This window comes from Bubalus kerabau, chromosome 5, assembly GCF_029407905.1.
Source record: "Bubalus kerabau isolate K-KA32 ecotype Philippines breed swamp buffalo chromosome 5, PCC_UOA_SB_1v2, whole genome shotgun sequence".
Classification (NCBI taxonomy): Eukaryota; Metazoa; Chordata; class Mammalia; order Artiodactyla; family Bovidae; genus Bubalus; species Bubalus kerabau.
Window position 1 is genome coordinate 27,741,488 of NC_073628.1, and position 14,708 is coordinate 27,756,195.

At 42.5% G+C, this 14,708-nt stretch overlaps 1 pseudogene; it reads left to right on the forward strand.

Annotated features, from left to right (window-relative positions):
- Positions 1-14,708, forward strand: part of LOC129654207 (ubiquitin-conjugating enzyme E2 variant 1-like) — a 50,625-nt pseudogene that overhangs the window by 6,737 nt on the left and 29,180 nt on the right.

Here is a 14,708-nt window from a genome sequence, read left to right on the forward strand (position 1 = left end):
TGTGCTCTGAGTTTTGGCATAGCCAAATGTTCTTACTCAAACTGAATTTTGTAACTGTAATTCTTTCTCTAGTGACACACTGGTATAGTGAGGGGAGAAGAAACACTAAAATGAGCCAGAAAGTTTTTTTGGTCCCTGCTCTACCTCTGAGATGCCAGGTGTTACGGGGAAAGTCAATTAATTCTCTGGTGCTCAGTTTCTTACCCATTCAATGGGGTTCTCTGATTCCATACAATTTGACTAAGATTTTTTTGAGATAGTAGCTCGATAAATGATAGGTGATTCTCCTTGTGGTTGATTCAGAGACGGAGTACACAGGTTGCCTTCCATCCTGTGGGGATTAGGGAGACTCATCTCAAACTTTATCCTCACCAGCATCCTGTTAAGATATTTAAAAATGATTCTAAAAGAACTTGGAGCCAAAAATGTTAATTACTTTTATTTCTGAGTGGTGAGAACACAGAAGATTTTTCTTTTCTTATGCTTTTCTCATACTTCCAACATTTCTAAAACAAACAGGTATTATGAGGAAAAAAGTATAGAAGCTATTTTTAAAAATATAGACACAAAAGAAAAATTTGAGGCCATTTAAACACTTAAAGAAATTCAGTCTTAAAGACAGAGCTCATTCAAAATGTTGTTGTTCAGTCGCTAAGCGTCTGACGTTTTGCGACCTCCAGGCCTCCCTGTCTCTATCTCCCGGAGTCTGCCCAAGTTCGAGTCCATTGAATTGGTGATGCTATCTAACCGTCTCATCCTCTTTCTCCCTCTTCTCCTTTTACTTTCAATCTTTCCCAGAATTGGGATCTTTTCCAATGAGTTGGCTCTCCATATTGGGTGGGCAAAGTATTAGAGCTTCAGCTTCAGCATCAGTCCTTCCAATGAATACTCGGGACTGATTTCCTTTAGGATTGACTGGTTTGATTTCCTTGTAATCCAAGGGTCTCTCAAGAATCTTCTCCAGCACCACAATTTGAAAGCATCAGTTCTTCAGCACTCAGCCTTCTTTATGATCCAACTCTCACCACCATACATGACTTCTGCAAAAACCGTAGCTTTGACAAGATGGGCCTTTGTCAGCACAGTGATGCCTCTGTTTGTGTGTGTGTGTGTGTGTGTGTGTGTGTGTCTGTGTGTGTGTGTAATAAAGTTTTATTAAAGTATAAAGGAGGTAGAGAAAGCTTCTGACATAGGCATCAGAAGGGGGCAGAAAGAGTGCCCCCCTGCTAGTCTTCAGCTGGATGTTATATGGTCACTAGCAGTCTGTTAATGAAAGAAAGGAATGTCTTAAAACTCAGAATGGCACCAGGCCCCTCACCCATAAGATGCATTTTGGGATAATCTTGACACCAGACGATTCATCCCAGGTCATAAAATGATTGACTTGAATCTTGTAGAAGGGTAGAATACCATACAAGTAGTTTTGTTTACATAGATTGCTGCTGCTACTGCTGCTAAGTCACTTCAGTCGTTTCGACTCTAGCGACCCCATGGACTGCAGCCTACCAGGCTCCTCCGTCCATGGGATTTTCTAGGCAAAAGTACTGGAGTGGGGTGCCATTGCCTTCTCCATGCCTCTGTTTTTTAATACACTGTCTAGAATTGTCATAACTTTCCTTTCAAGGGGCAAGCGTCTTTTTTAATTTCATGGAAACTTGGCAACTGTTTTCTCTGCCACATTCAAGACTCTCAAAATCAGTGGCAATTTTTCAGGCTTGAGGAGTAGGAGTGGCATCCAGCAAACCAGGGGAAACGACATTAAAAGAAAAGTCCCTAAATAAACAAGTACTTGTAACCCTGGACTCCCAGCTGCCTCTGTCTTCTAGATTATCTGGCAAAATATCCTCCTTGCCGGGAATAATCTTCATTGTGACTTGTCAAACACTAATAAGAAAGGAGTGTTTTTCTCGACTCTGAATCTCTGGGTAATTTCCCCAGGATCATCTCCTTGGGTGATTGTTAGAAAATCTGCAGCCTACCCGAAACCTGTCTAAAAACAGTGGAGAAATAGGAAAGGATCCGGGAGGCTGACAAAGTTCTGTGGATATTTAATGTCCCAGGAAACTGGGCTGCTTGAATGCTAGCAACTTGGAAACCAGTCGACTGCAGTTGAGGAAAAAGGGGCCTGGCTGGGACAGCCCCAACTTGGCAACAGCTTGTGGGGAGTAAATCCTCTCACTCAAGGTTTTGCTTAATCTGAATACATTCAGTTTCAAAATCTGCCCTGATCTAAGCCCCTTAAGCTTCTGGGGGAGGACTAAGGGCCTTCAGGGTCAATGCCAATAACAAAAGATGAGAAAAATGCCCCTTTCCTCATATCTCATTGCTGCATTCTATAAACTGTTAACTCACTGCAGAAAATGTTTCCTTTCAATGAAGTTGTCTTTGAAGATCCCTCCTGCCTTCACTTTAAGATGACATTCAGTGCTTCCTTTTTTTAAGACGTTCAACATGGTTAATAGAAGGAACACCAGACAAAAGGTTAGAAAGTCTGAGTTACAGCCCTGAAGGTGCCCCACCGGCAGTGGGACTGTGGCAGGTCAGCTGCTCTGAACCTCAGTGTCATCAGTTCAGTGAGGTGTTCGGGCCAGACATATTTTTCTCCTAACTGTGGTCTTTGTTCGGAGAAGGCAATGGCAACCCACTCCAGTACTCTTGCCTGGAAAATCCCATGGACGGAGGAGCCTGGTAGGCTGCAGACCATGGGGTCGCTAGGAGTCAGACACGACTGAGCGACTTCACTTTCACTTTTCACTCTCATGCATTGGAAAAGGAAATGGCAACCCACTCCAGTGTTCTTGCCTGGAGAATCCCAGGGACGGGGGAGCCTGACGGGCTGCCGTCTATGGGGTCGCACAGAGTCGGACACGACTGAAGTGACTTAGCAGCAGCAGCAGTTGTCTTTGTAACACTTGTCTTTAAAGGTACTTTCTCAGGGATGTGTGTCACTCAGTCGTGTCTTACTCTTTATGACCTCATGGCCCTGCCAGGCTCTTCTGTCCATGGAATTCTCCAGGCAAGAATACTGGAGTGGGATGGAGTTGTTGTTCAGTCACATAGCCGTGCCTGACTCTTTAGACCCCATGGACTGCAGCACACCAGGCTTCCCTGTCCTTCACCATCTCCCAGAGTTTATTCAGACTCATGTCCATTGAGTCGGTGATGCCTCCAACCATCTCATCCTTTGTCATCATCCCCTTCTCCTCCTGCCTTCAATCTTTCCCAGCATCAGGGTCTTTTCCAGTGAATTGATTCTTCGCATCAGGTGGCTGAAGTACTGAAGTTTCAGCTTCAGCATCAGTCCTTCCATGAATATTCAGGACTGATTTCCTTCAGGACTGACTGACTGGTTTGATCTCCTTGCAGTCCGAGGGACTCTCAGGTGTCTTCTCCAACACCACAGTTCAAAAGCATCAATTCTTCTGCACTCAGCCTTCTTTATGGTCCAATTTGCAGCCATGAAATTAAAAGACGCTTACTCCTTGGAAGGAAAGTTATGACCAACCTAGATTGTATATTCAAAAGCAGAGACATTACTTTGCCAACAAAGGTTCGTCTAGTCAAGGCTATGGTTTTTCCTGTGGTCATGTATGGATGTGAGAGTTGGACTGTGAAGAAGGCTGAGCGCTGAAGAATTGATGCTTTTGAACTGTGGTGTTGGAGAAGACTCTTGAGAGTCCCTTGGACTGCAAGGAGATCCAACCGGTCCATTCTTAAGGAGATCAGCCCTGGGATTTCTTTGGAAGGAATAATGCTAAAGCTGAAACTCCAGTACTTTGGCCACCTCATGGGAAGAGTTGACTCATTGGAAAAGACTCTGATGCTGGGAGGAATTGGGGGCAAGAGGAGAAGGGGACGACAGAGGATGAGATGGCTGGATGGCATCACCGACTCGATGGACTTGAGTCTGAGTGAACTCCGGGAGTTGGTGATGGACAGGGAGGCCTGGCGTGCTGCGATTCATGGGGTCGCAAAGAGTTGGACACGACTGAGCAACTGATCTGATCTGATACATGACTACTGGGAAAAACCATAGCTTTGACTATATGGACCTTTGTTGGCAAAGTGATGTCTCTGCTTTTTAGTATGCTATCTTGGTTAGTCATAGCTTTTCTTCCAAGCAGCAAGCTTCTTTTAACTTCATGGCTGTTGTCACCATCTGCAGTGATTTTGGAGCCCAGAAAATAAAGTCTGCCATTGTTTCAACTGTTTCCGCATCTATTTGCCACGAAGTGGTAGGACTGGATGCTATGATCTTCATGTTTTGAATGTTAAGTTTTAAGCCAGCTTTTTCACTCTCCTCTTTTACCTTCATCAAGAGGCTCTTTAGTGGGTAGCATTCCCTTCTCCAGGGAATCTTCCCAACCCGAGGATCGAACCCAGGTATCCTGCATTGCAGGCAGATCCTTTACAGTCTGAGCCACAAGGGAAGCCCATTCCCAGGGGTAGGGTGATTATAATGAAATAAGCTTGGTGAACACTGAAGACCAAGTTGCTCCTTGGAGATTCACAGTCTTATTAGCATATTAAAGGCTCTGAGAAGTCCTGTAGTAGAGAAATTTTTTCAAATGTTTTCAAACCAGTATTTCCCAAATTTCTTTACTAAACCAGGAAGCCCTTTTGTCTGGTAGTTCCCACTGTGAAGCCAGAGTCCCTTTCTGACAATGACACAAAAGGTTCTGTGTCCGGTCTCCATTTTAGCAGTTAATGAGTATTTATGTAGAGGCTGTGATCAAAGTCAAGGCATGATATACTTTACATTGTTGGAGGCTCAAGATTGGGAGATATAATTTATTCATTGGTTTGGGGAAGTAGGATCTGAAGCTACCCAGTAGTTACCTTAGTTTCTATGGCTGTTGTAACAAATTGTCACACATTTGGTGGCTGAAAACAGCAGAAATGTATTTTCTCATGGGTATGTTGCAGGAAGGGGGACCCCTTCCAGGGCCCAAAACTGGGCTCTTGTCTAACACTCGAAAATGAATTGTCCGAGGAGACACATGTGCTGACAAAGCAAGAGATTTTATTGGGAAAGGGCACCCGGGCGGAGAGCAGTAGGGCAAGGGAACCCAGAAGAACAGCTCTGCCATGTGGCTTGAGTGTTGGGTTTTATGGTGATGGGATTAGTTTCCGGGTTGTCTTTAGCCAATCATTCTGACTCAGAGTCCTTCCTGGTGGTGCATGCCTTGTTCAGCCAAATGGATGCCAGAGAGAAGGATTCTGGGAGGTGGTCAGACATGTGGTGTCTCCTTTTGACCTTTCCTGAACTCTTCCAGTTGGTGGAGGCCTATTAGTTCTGTGTTCCTTACCGGGACTTCCTGTCGTAAAACAACTCATGCAAATAGTTACTATGGTACCTGGCCAGGGTGGACAGTTTCAATCAGTGTGCTTCCCCTAACAGATATTTTATTGACATTGCGTAGTCTGTATACAAATGCAATTGCAAGTTCCTATGTGTAATATAGAAGAAGGCAATGGCAACCCACTCCAGTACTCTTGCCTGGAAAATCCCATGGACGGAGGAGCCTGGTAGGCTGCAGTCCAAGGGGTCGCTGAGAGTTGGACACGACCCAGTGACTTCCTACTTTCACTTTCCACTTTCATGCATTGGAGAAGGAAATGGCAACCCACTCCAGTGTTCTTGCCTGGCTGGTAAAGAATCCCAGGGATGGGGGAGCCTGGTAGGCTGCCGTCTATGGGGTCGCACAGAGTCGGACACGACTGAAGCGACTTAGCAGCAGCAGCAGCAGCATGTGTAATATAAGACCCTCTGTCCCAGGCCACAAAAGCAGTATTAATGTAGTAGTGAAATGAGTATGAATTCCATTATTCAAACTATGAGCCCAGACCTGTCACTTAATATCTACATCACCTTAGGAAAGTTATTTAATCTTCAAAACCTCAGTTTTCTCATCTGTAAAATGGAGATAATCATAGGACCCACCTCTGTAGAGCTGCTATGAGGATTAAATGAGATGAGGACTGTAAAGAACTTAGCACAATTCCTAGTGCTTAATTGTGTCTGACTCTTTGTGACCCTGTGGGCTCTTTGTGACCCACCAGACTTTTCTGTCCAAGGAATTTTTCAGGAAAAAATACTGGAGTGGGTTGACGTTTTCTTTCTCCAGGAAATCTTCCTGACTCAGGGATTGAACCCTCATCTCCTGTGTCTCCTGCATTGCAGGTGGATTCTTTATGCGCTAAACCATAGGGGAAGCCCAGCGCATTGCCTGGTTAATACTAAATGCTTAATACCTCCTGGCTGTTATGGTAATGCATCTAATCAAGGGTGGAGGTGTGTTCTGGGAGACCCCTAAAGCAGTAGGAGCAATGTGGTAGAGATCTGGAATCGTGGCATATGAGGATGACTATAATTGGGGGACATGAGACCTGTCTTCAGATATACGGGTATAGGCCTTTAAGCCACAGTGATACAAGACGGCAGCCACCATGGGCTTGGAAGTAAAAGTCCCTTGTGATTTCTGGCTGTTGGAAGAACTCAAAGAAGGCCAGAAAGGAGTAAGAGATGGCACAGCTAGCTGGGATCTAGACAATAACAATGGACACTTACAATATGGACATGGATGATGATTGGGCCACCAAGAACAGTTTATGAAAACCAGATATACACCCTTAAAATAGAATGTGGACCTAAATACCCAGAAGCACCTCCCTTTTGTACGATTTGTAACAAAAATTCATCTGAATGGAGTTAATAATTCTAATGGAGTGGTGGACCCAAGAACCATGTCAGTGCTAGCAGAGTGGCCGGATTCATGTAGCATCGGAGTTGTTCTGCAAGAGCTTTGGTGCCTAATGGTGTCTAAAGAAAATATGAAGCTCCCCCAGCTGCCTGAGACACTCCCTGGTAGTTCAGGTGGTAAAGAATCTGCCTACAATGCAGGAGACCTGGGTTCAATCCCTGGGTTAGAAAGATTCCCCTGGAGAAGGAAATGGCAACCCACTCCAGTTTTCTTGCCTGGTGGACAGAGGAACCTGGCGGAACCCCAGTCCATGGGGTCACAAAGAGTCACACACCACTGAGTGACTAACAGTTTCACTTTTTCAACTGCCTGAAGGACAGTGTTACAGCAGTTAATCAAAAAGGAAAATCACAGACCCTCCCCTACCCCCCTTCAGTATAAGCAGTCTTCATTTTCCACAGTAGTAAATTCTCTAGACATGTCTTGTAGACCTCGAAGTACTGGAAAGAAAGCTCCCATTCAAGGGCAGCTTAAGATACTGTAACTGATGCTATTTTTTGTCCATTTGAAATGTATGTTTTGCTCTAACAATTCATCCTGTCAAAATAAGCACTGTCCACATAGTTAAACTTCTGGGGTGAAGAAAGTATGTTTTAATTGATTCCTATCATAACTGGCGGGGCACATCTAACTCAACTGTGAAAAAACACCTCACACAGTCACCTTGCTGCTGATTACATGGCGTGGGGTCTCTGCCTTCTCCCCTTTCCCCTCCCCCTGCCTCCCTCCCTCCCTGCAGTAGCCCTCAGCTTGGGGTGACTTGCTAGAGTAGACGTGAAGCTTTCCAGTCACAGCCTGTGGGATGCTGCTGAGTGGGTGAGGGTGCTTTGTCTGCATCCCTGGCCTCTTTCTCTAAGTCTTAAATGATGCACCCCCCTTCCAAGCCTTCATCCTTTCCCCCACCCTCCACTACCACCACTGGCTGAGGCATAGATCGTAACCCCCTCTGCTCCCTTCCTGAAACTGGCCTTTGGTGAGGAATTCAGGACTTTCCCCATATCTTCTCACCCCACTTTAATTGAAGGGTGCTCCTTTTTCCTTCCTCCTCCTCAAGTCCCTTTTTGCACCATCACCACCCAGCACTTTACCATGACACTTCCTTGCTTTGACCAGAAGCCATCAGGTAAGGCTGGAAAGAGTCTCTGACCTCCCTCATTTAGTTTTGGAACCACATTTATTCTTCACGAGATCCCTTGATTGAGAAGATCCTATGGAGGAAGGCATGGCAACCCACTCTAGTATTCTTGCCTGGAAAGCCCCATGGACAGAGGAACCTGGCGGGCTACAGTCCATAGGGTCGCACAGAGTTGGGCATGACTGAAGCAACTTAGCACGCACGCACCAGCCTGGGAAATGAATATTGGGTTCTCACCCCTGTCACCTTCTGCTGTCATCGTCAGCTGATGTGTTTGTGTGTGTGTGTGTGTGTGTGTGTGTGGTTTTTGTTTGTTTGTTTTGTTTTTTTAGCTCAGGCTTTGATAAGGTGAAAAGTATAGTCATCAGGGGTGCTGAGACCTGTCAGCCCTCAGAGTCCTTGGTGGTTACTCTTGGAGAAAGGCCCCAGAAAGCACTTGCAAACACACACAATTTCCCTGAATGAATTGTTTTCTTTTCCTGTAATTGCTTTGCTTTTAAAAATTGAAGAAGTTATAAACAGGGCTCTCATTTGGTCATCCTTGCAATTCATTTAGGTCTAATTTGAAAGCTGACAACTGGAACAAAAAGAACCTTGAATTTGCTGCATACTTTGGTTTTGGTACTGCTGCTTCTCTTGGTTGTTAGCAGGGATTAAGAAAGAACTCAGTGTGCACAGCAGATCCTTGAAACTCCTGGCAAATGGCTGATTTTTCCACTTTTCTGTTCAGGACCACTAAATTCTTAGATGTGGATGCATACCGAAATAAAAGCATTTCACTGTGTTCCAAGATTTTATATATATATATATATATATATATATATACACACACACACACACACACACACACATACATATATATGAAAGGCAATGCCAAAGAATGCTCAAACTACCGCACAATTGCACACATCTCACATGCTAGTAAAGTAATGCTCAAAATTCTCCAAGCCAGGCTTCAGCAATACATGAACTGTGAACTTCCTGATGTTCAAGCTGGTTTTAGAAAAGGCAGAGAAACCAGAGATCAAATTGCCAACATCCACTGTGAAGAGTTGACTCATTGGAAAAGACCCTGATGCTGAGAGGGATTGGGGGCAGGAGGAGAAGGGGACGACAGAGGATGAGATGGCTGGATGGCATCACTGACTCGATGCTCATGAGTTTGGGTGAACTCCAGGAGTTGATGATGGACAGGGAGGCTTGGCATGCTGCGATTCATGGGGTCACAAAGAGTTGGACACAACTGAGCGACTGAACTGAACTGAATGTTCTTGTTGTTTTTCTAGAGCTAGAAATCCAACTTAAACTCAGTTTTTTAGAAAAGGAAATTAGTAACTTTACCCCTAACTTTGGTCTTCCTTTGTGGCTCAGCTGGTAAAGAATCCACCTGCAATGTGGGAGTCCTGGGTTCGATCCCTGGGTTGGGAATATTCCCTGGAGAAGGGAAAGGCTACCCACTCCAGTATTCTGGCCTGGAGAACTCCATGGACTGTATAGTCCATGGGGGTCACAAAGAGTCGGACATGACTGAGCGACTTCCACTCTCACTTTCACCCCTAACTTAAAAGTTTAGGGAAACTAACTTTGGGCCTCATTAGATACATGGATTTAGACACCGTCCTTAGGATTTGTCGTTTTCTCTCCACCACTCTGTCTACCCTGCCTTTCCTCTGTGTTGATTCCATTCTTAGGTAGACTGTCCTCATAGGGTAAAGATTGTTGCCAAGGACACCAAGCTTTCTCTTAACTCCTCAGCGATTCAACCAATTTCCAAAATATCCTGAAATTGATTTTCCAGGTTGTCAGGTGTCCTGTAGCAGAGGCAGTTTTTCAGATGTGAGCAATCCAGGGTTGTACTCTGAACAACCAAGCCTGGGTCCCATGTCTATTCCTGAACCAACCCCCTAACCAAGGATTTGAAATGCTCTGTGTGACCACCCTGGGTCACACATTTGTTCCTGACCTGCACCCCACCCCCCAGCTTAATAGTTGGGAGATGGGGTTTCTAAGCACACTCAAGTAGCTTTCCCAGAAGGTGTGAGAATGAATGAAACACAAATGAAAGCGATATATGTGTGTACCCTGTGGCTGCATTAGGGACCTGGTGGCAAATAATAGAATCTTTCCTCTACCTGGCTGTTCTGGCTGGTTCACTGTGCCCTCGGTAGAGTCTAGGTGGAGAGAGGCTGAGATTCATTCAGATACCAGTGTTAACATTCTCTGGTTTGTTCAGATACCAGCATTAACATTTCTCTAATTCACTCAGATACCAGCATTAACATTCTCTGATTCATTCAGATATCAGCGTTACCAAGATACCAGATACCAACATTCTCTGGGGCTGTCCCCCTCCTGAGTTCAGTGGACCCAAAGCTCCTGAATATGTATTATCCAACCTGGGGCCACTGTGAGAGTGACAGGAAATAAGTATTCTAGGACAACAGGTGGAAGCCAGGGCTGTCCCAGGAACTCTGGGACATGTAACTGTCCTGTATTCTGCCAGTGTTGACAGAACCCTTACTGTGCTGTCTCTGGGGCAAAGCAGCGAAAAGGGTGTCAATTTGGGATGTTTGTTCCAGCTTCTCTCTCTCCATGAACTGTAGCCTGCCAGTCTCCTCTGTCTGTGGGATTTCCCAGGCAAAAATACTGGAGTGGGTTGCCATTTCCTACTCCAACAAATCCATGAATGCAGGATATTCCCATTTATGAGTGTCTTCTTAGTGTCTTTCATCAAAGTTTACAGTTTTCATTGTACAAATCTTTTACCTCCTTGGTTAAATTAATTTCTAAATATTTCATTTTTTGATTGCATTGTAAATGGGATTTTAAAATCTCTTTTTTGATTAGTTTGTTCTTAGTATATAGTATAGTATATAGAAACACAACTGATTTTTATATGTTGATTTTATATCCTGTAATTTTACTGAATCCATTTATTAGTTCTAACAATATTTTACTGAAATCTTTAGGATTTTCTTTATATAAGATTGCATCGTCTGCAAACAGGGGTTGTTTAACTCTTTCCTTTCCAGTTTGGATGCCCTTTACTTCTTTTGCTTGCCTAATTGCTGTGGCTACATTTTCCAGTGTTTTCTTTTAAATGCGGTTGACATACAATACTACATTTGTTTCAAGTGTACAGCGTGGTGATTCAACATTTAAATACATTACAAAATTCTGGTACTATATGGATTGGAAATGAAAGAGTGGGTACCCTTGTCTTATTCCTGGTCTTAGAAGAAGAGCTTTCAACTTTTCACTATTGATGTTAGCTGTGGGTTTGTGATATATGGCCTTTATCATGTTGAGATACATTCCTTCTGTACTTAAGTTGCTGAGAATTTTTATCATGAAAAAAATGTTGAATTTTTCAAATGCTTTTTCTGTGTCTGTTGGGATGATTATATGATTTTATCCTTTATTCTGCTAATGTGGTGTATCACATTTGTTGGTTTGCATACATTGATTCATTCTTGCGACCTAGGGATTCATAAACAAAAGAATGAAATTGGGTCCTCATCTTACATCACACACAAAAATTAACTTGAAATGTATTAACATGAAACTATTCATCTTCTAGAAGAAAGCAAAGAAAAAGCTCCTTGACATCAGTCTTGCAATGATTCGGGGGAAATGACACCCATAGCATAGGCAACAAAAGCAAAAATGAACCGATAGAATTACACCAAACTAAAAGGCTTCTATACAACAAAGGAAGCAATCAACAAAATGAAAAGGTTACCCACAGAATGGGAGAATATATTTGCAAACCATATATCTGATAAGGGGGTAACATAAAAAATATATAAGGAACTCATACAACTCAGCAGCAAAAAGCAAACAACTCAATTAAAAATAAAAAATGATGCTCTTGAAGGTGGAAGATGGGATAGCTTTGTGGACAATTTTATTTTTATTCTAGTATGGGGTTCAGCATCATAGACTTCAACTATATTATTTATTTTCTTTCTTAGAGAATTCTGGACTCTGGATAGAAAGTGTTCTTTTCCTCTTCACTTTGGTACCTACATTGTACTCCTGAGTTTAGGGGACTGAAAGAGTAGCTAGAAGAATCCAAGTGCCCCCATATGATTTTGGTGACCTTGTGCTATTTGAAATCTCTTCAGATAATTTCTTGGGTATATCACCTCTTAAGAATGGATTGCTGATGCGTTTAATTTCATGTTTTTTTTCTGGACAAATATGGGGTTCGCCAGGCCAGGACTTAATTTGATAAGAGCATTCTAGTAAGTAAAAGTTTAAATACTTTCCATTTCCTGATGAGAAGGTATAGTCTGTGCAAACTCTAATCATATTAAAATATTTCTCAGTCAGTTCAGTAGCTCAGCCATGTCTGACTCTTTGCAACCCCATGGACTGCAGTATGCCAGGCTTCCCTGTCTATCACCAACTTCCAGAGCTTGCTCAAACTCATGTCCATCAAGTGGGTGATGCCATCCAACCATCTCATCCTCATCCCCTTCTGCTCCTGCCTTTAATCTTCTGCATCATCAGGGTCTTTTCTAAGGAGTCAGTTCTTCACATTTATATCAACTGCTTATTATATCAGTGGTCTTTCTTACAGGATTTAATAAACAGTTTATGTGTTCCATCCTCAAAGAAACTTCCTCTCTTAACTTCTATGGCAACTCATTTGTACTGTTCTAAGGACCCTTTTTCTTATTAATACCTTTCTTTGTATAAGGAACAGTATTCCTCCTTCTAAACTGTAAGCTCTGTAAAGCCTATGACCATGTTTCCCACCTCCATGTCTCCACCATGTCCTGCAGAGGACAGGCGATCCTCAGTGTTTTGATGGATGAATGAATATATGATTTGGAATTTAGGAGAGGAGGAGTTGATGCCTTTTTTAAAAAATACATTTTAAAAAATTTGCAGAATACAGAAAGTGAAAGTGAAGTAGCTCAGTTGTGTCAGATTCTTTGCAACCCCGTGGACTGTAGCCTACCGGGCTCCTCCCTCCATGGGATTCTCCAGGCAAGAATACTGGAGTGGGTTGCCATTTCCTTCTCCATGGGATCTTCCCGACCCAGGGATCAAACCCAGGTCTCCCACATTGCAGGGAGATGCTTTAACCTCTGAAGCAAAATACAGAGACAAATAGAAAACAGACATTATCTATACTCCTATTATTGGCAGTCACTATAAATACTTCAATTTATCTTTTTTTCCTTAACATATATTTAGACAATATATTTTGCCATAAAATTGCAATATTACTTAAATACAGGTCTGTATCTTTTTTAAACTCCTTACTATGTAGTTTGAGCATTTCCTAAGTCATTAAATATTTTTCCAAAACACCATTTTGAATGGCTACATACTATTTCAATGATGACTAGATAATGATTTACTCATGGACATTGGATTGCTTGTCATATGGGCTATTATAGACATGCTTTGATGGACATCTTTATGCAAAAATAGAATGCACAATTTGATATGTTCTTAGAAGTAAATTTATTATGCCTAAAGTTTAAGAGTTTTTGGTACACATTTTGAGTTCCCTTCCATTTTTCTCCATGTGTACGGGTGTGCTGTGTGCTAAGTTGCTTCAGTCATGTCCGATTCTGTGTGACCTTTTGAACTGTAGCCTGCCAGGCTCCTCTGTCCATGGGTACTCTCCAGGCAAGAATCCTGGAGTGGGTAGCTGTTCCCTTCTCCAGCCATTTTTCTTCAAAGGTGTCTCCAAATAGTCATTTAGTAGATGATCCTTTATTCACAGGGGTGACACAGAGGAGGACCACCGTACTGCAGATAGTAATAGTGACATCTGCACAGCAGGCTGAGTTTAAAAAGTGCTTCTCTCTCATTTCTTTTGTACCTAGGAGTTATTTTCTACTCAAGCAGATATTATTTCCGTCTTACAAATGAAAAAAACAAACAAACAAAACCCTAAAGCTTGAGAAAATTAAATGATTTGTTCAAGATCTCACAGCTCATCAGAAGTTTTATGTTTCTTTCAACTACACGTGTTCAAGACATAAAGAGGAGATGGGGTGTATATGGAAGGACAAATTCAACAGATGTAACATAAAGAACCTTTGATGGTTGGAAATAGAACCTCAAAGGAGAGAGTGGCACATTTTGTGAGTAGATTAGTGAAAAAAACCTTTTGGAGCTAGGGCTGTCAATTTAGATTCTAGGAACATTTCACAAAGGGTAGTCCCTTAAACTCCTAAACCTCAGAAATACTTTCCAGAAATACCTTGATAACTTTTTATCTTTGTGATCCCCTAATTATGTCTGGTTGGAGATTGCATTCTAGGCTAGAAGTGATTTTATCAGGAGGAAAGGTTGTCTAGAACTTGTTTTAGGTCCCCAGGCACTGTCAGAGCTAGAAGGGACTTTACAAATCATTTTAATTCCCTCATATAAACTAAGTCGCAGAGAGGAGAAGTAACTCACTCAGGGTCATACAGGATCACACCAGGTCTACACAGTGCAGATCTAACAGAGTAAGTACAGAGAAGGAAACAGGTTAAAATAAAGCAAAGCAATTTTTTTTAAAGGTCTGTACCAAAGGAGGTCTTAATTCACTTAGCACAGTATGAGTATTCCTATTGTGTTACATCCAAATGCAGTTTCAATTTACACATAATGCAAGGAAATGTCTGTGTAAATCCCTCAAATAAGCTTTCCTGTTTTTTTTTTTAATTACACTTCTTTTTTTTACTTTTAGTTAAGTGATTTACTTAATAGAATCTTATGAGAGTCCTACAGATAAGAAAACAGAGTCATGTATTACCAGGCATCTTAGTAAAGTGTAAGTAAATCAGATCAGTTGT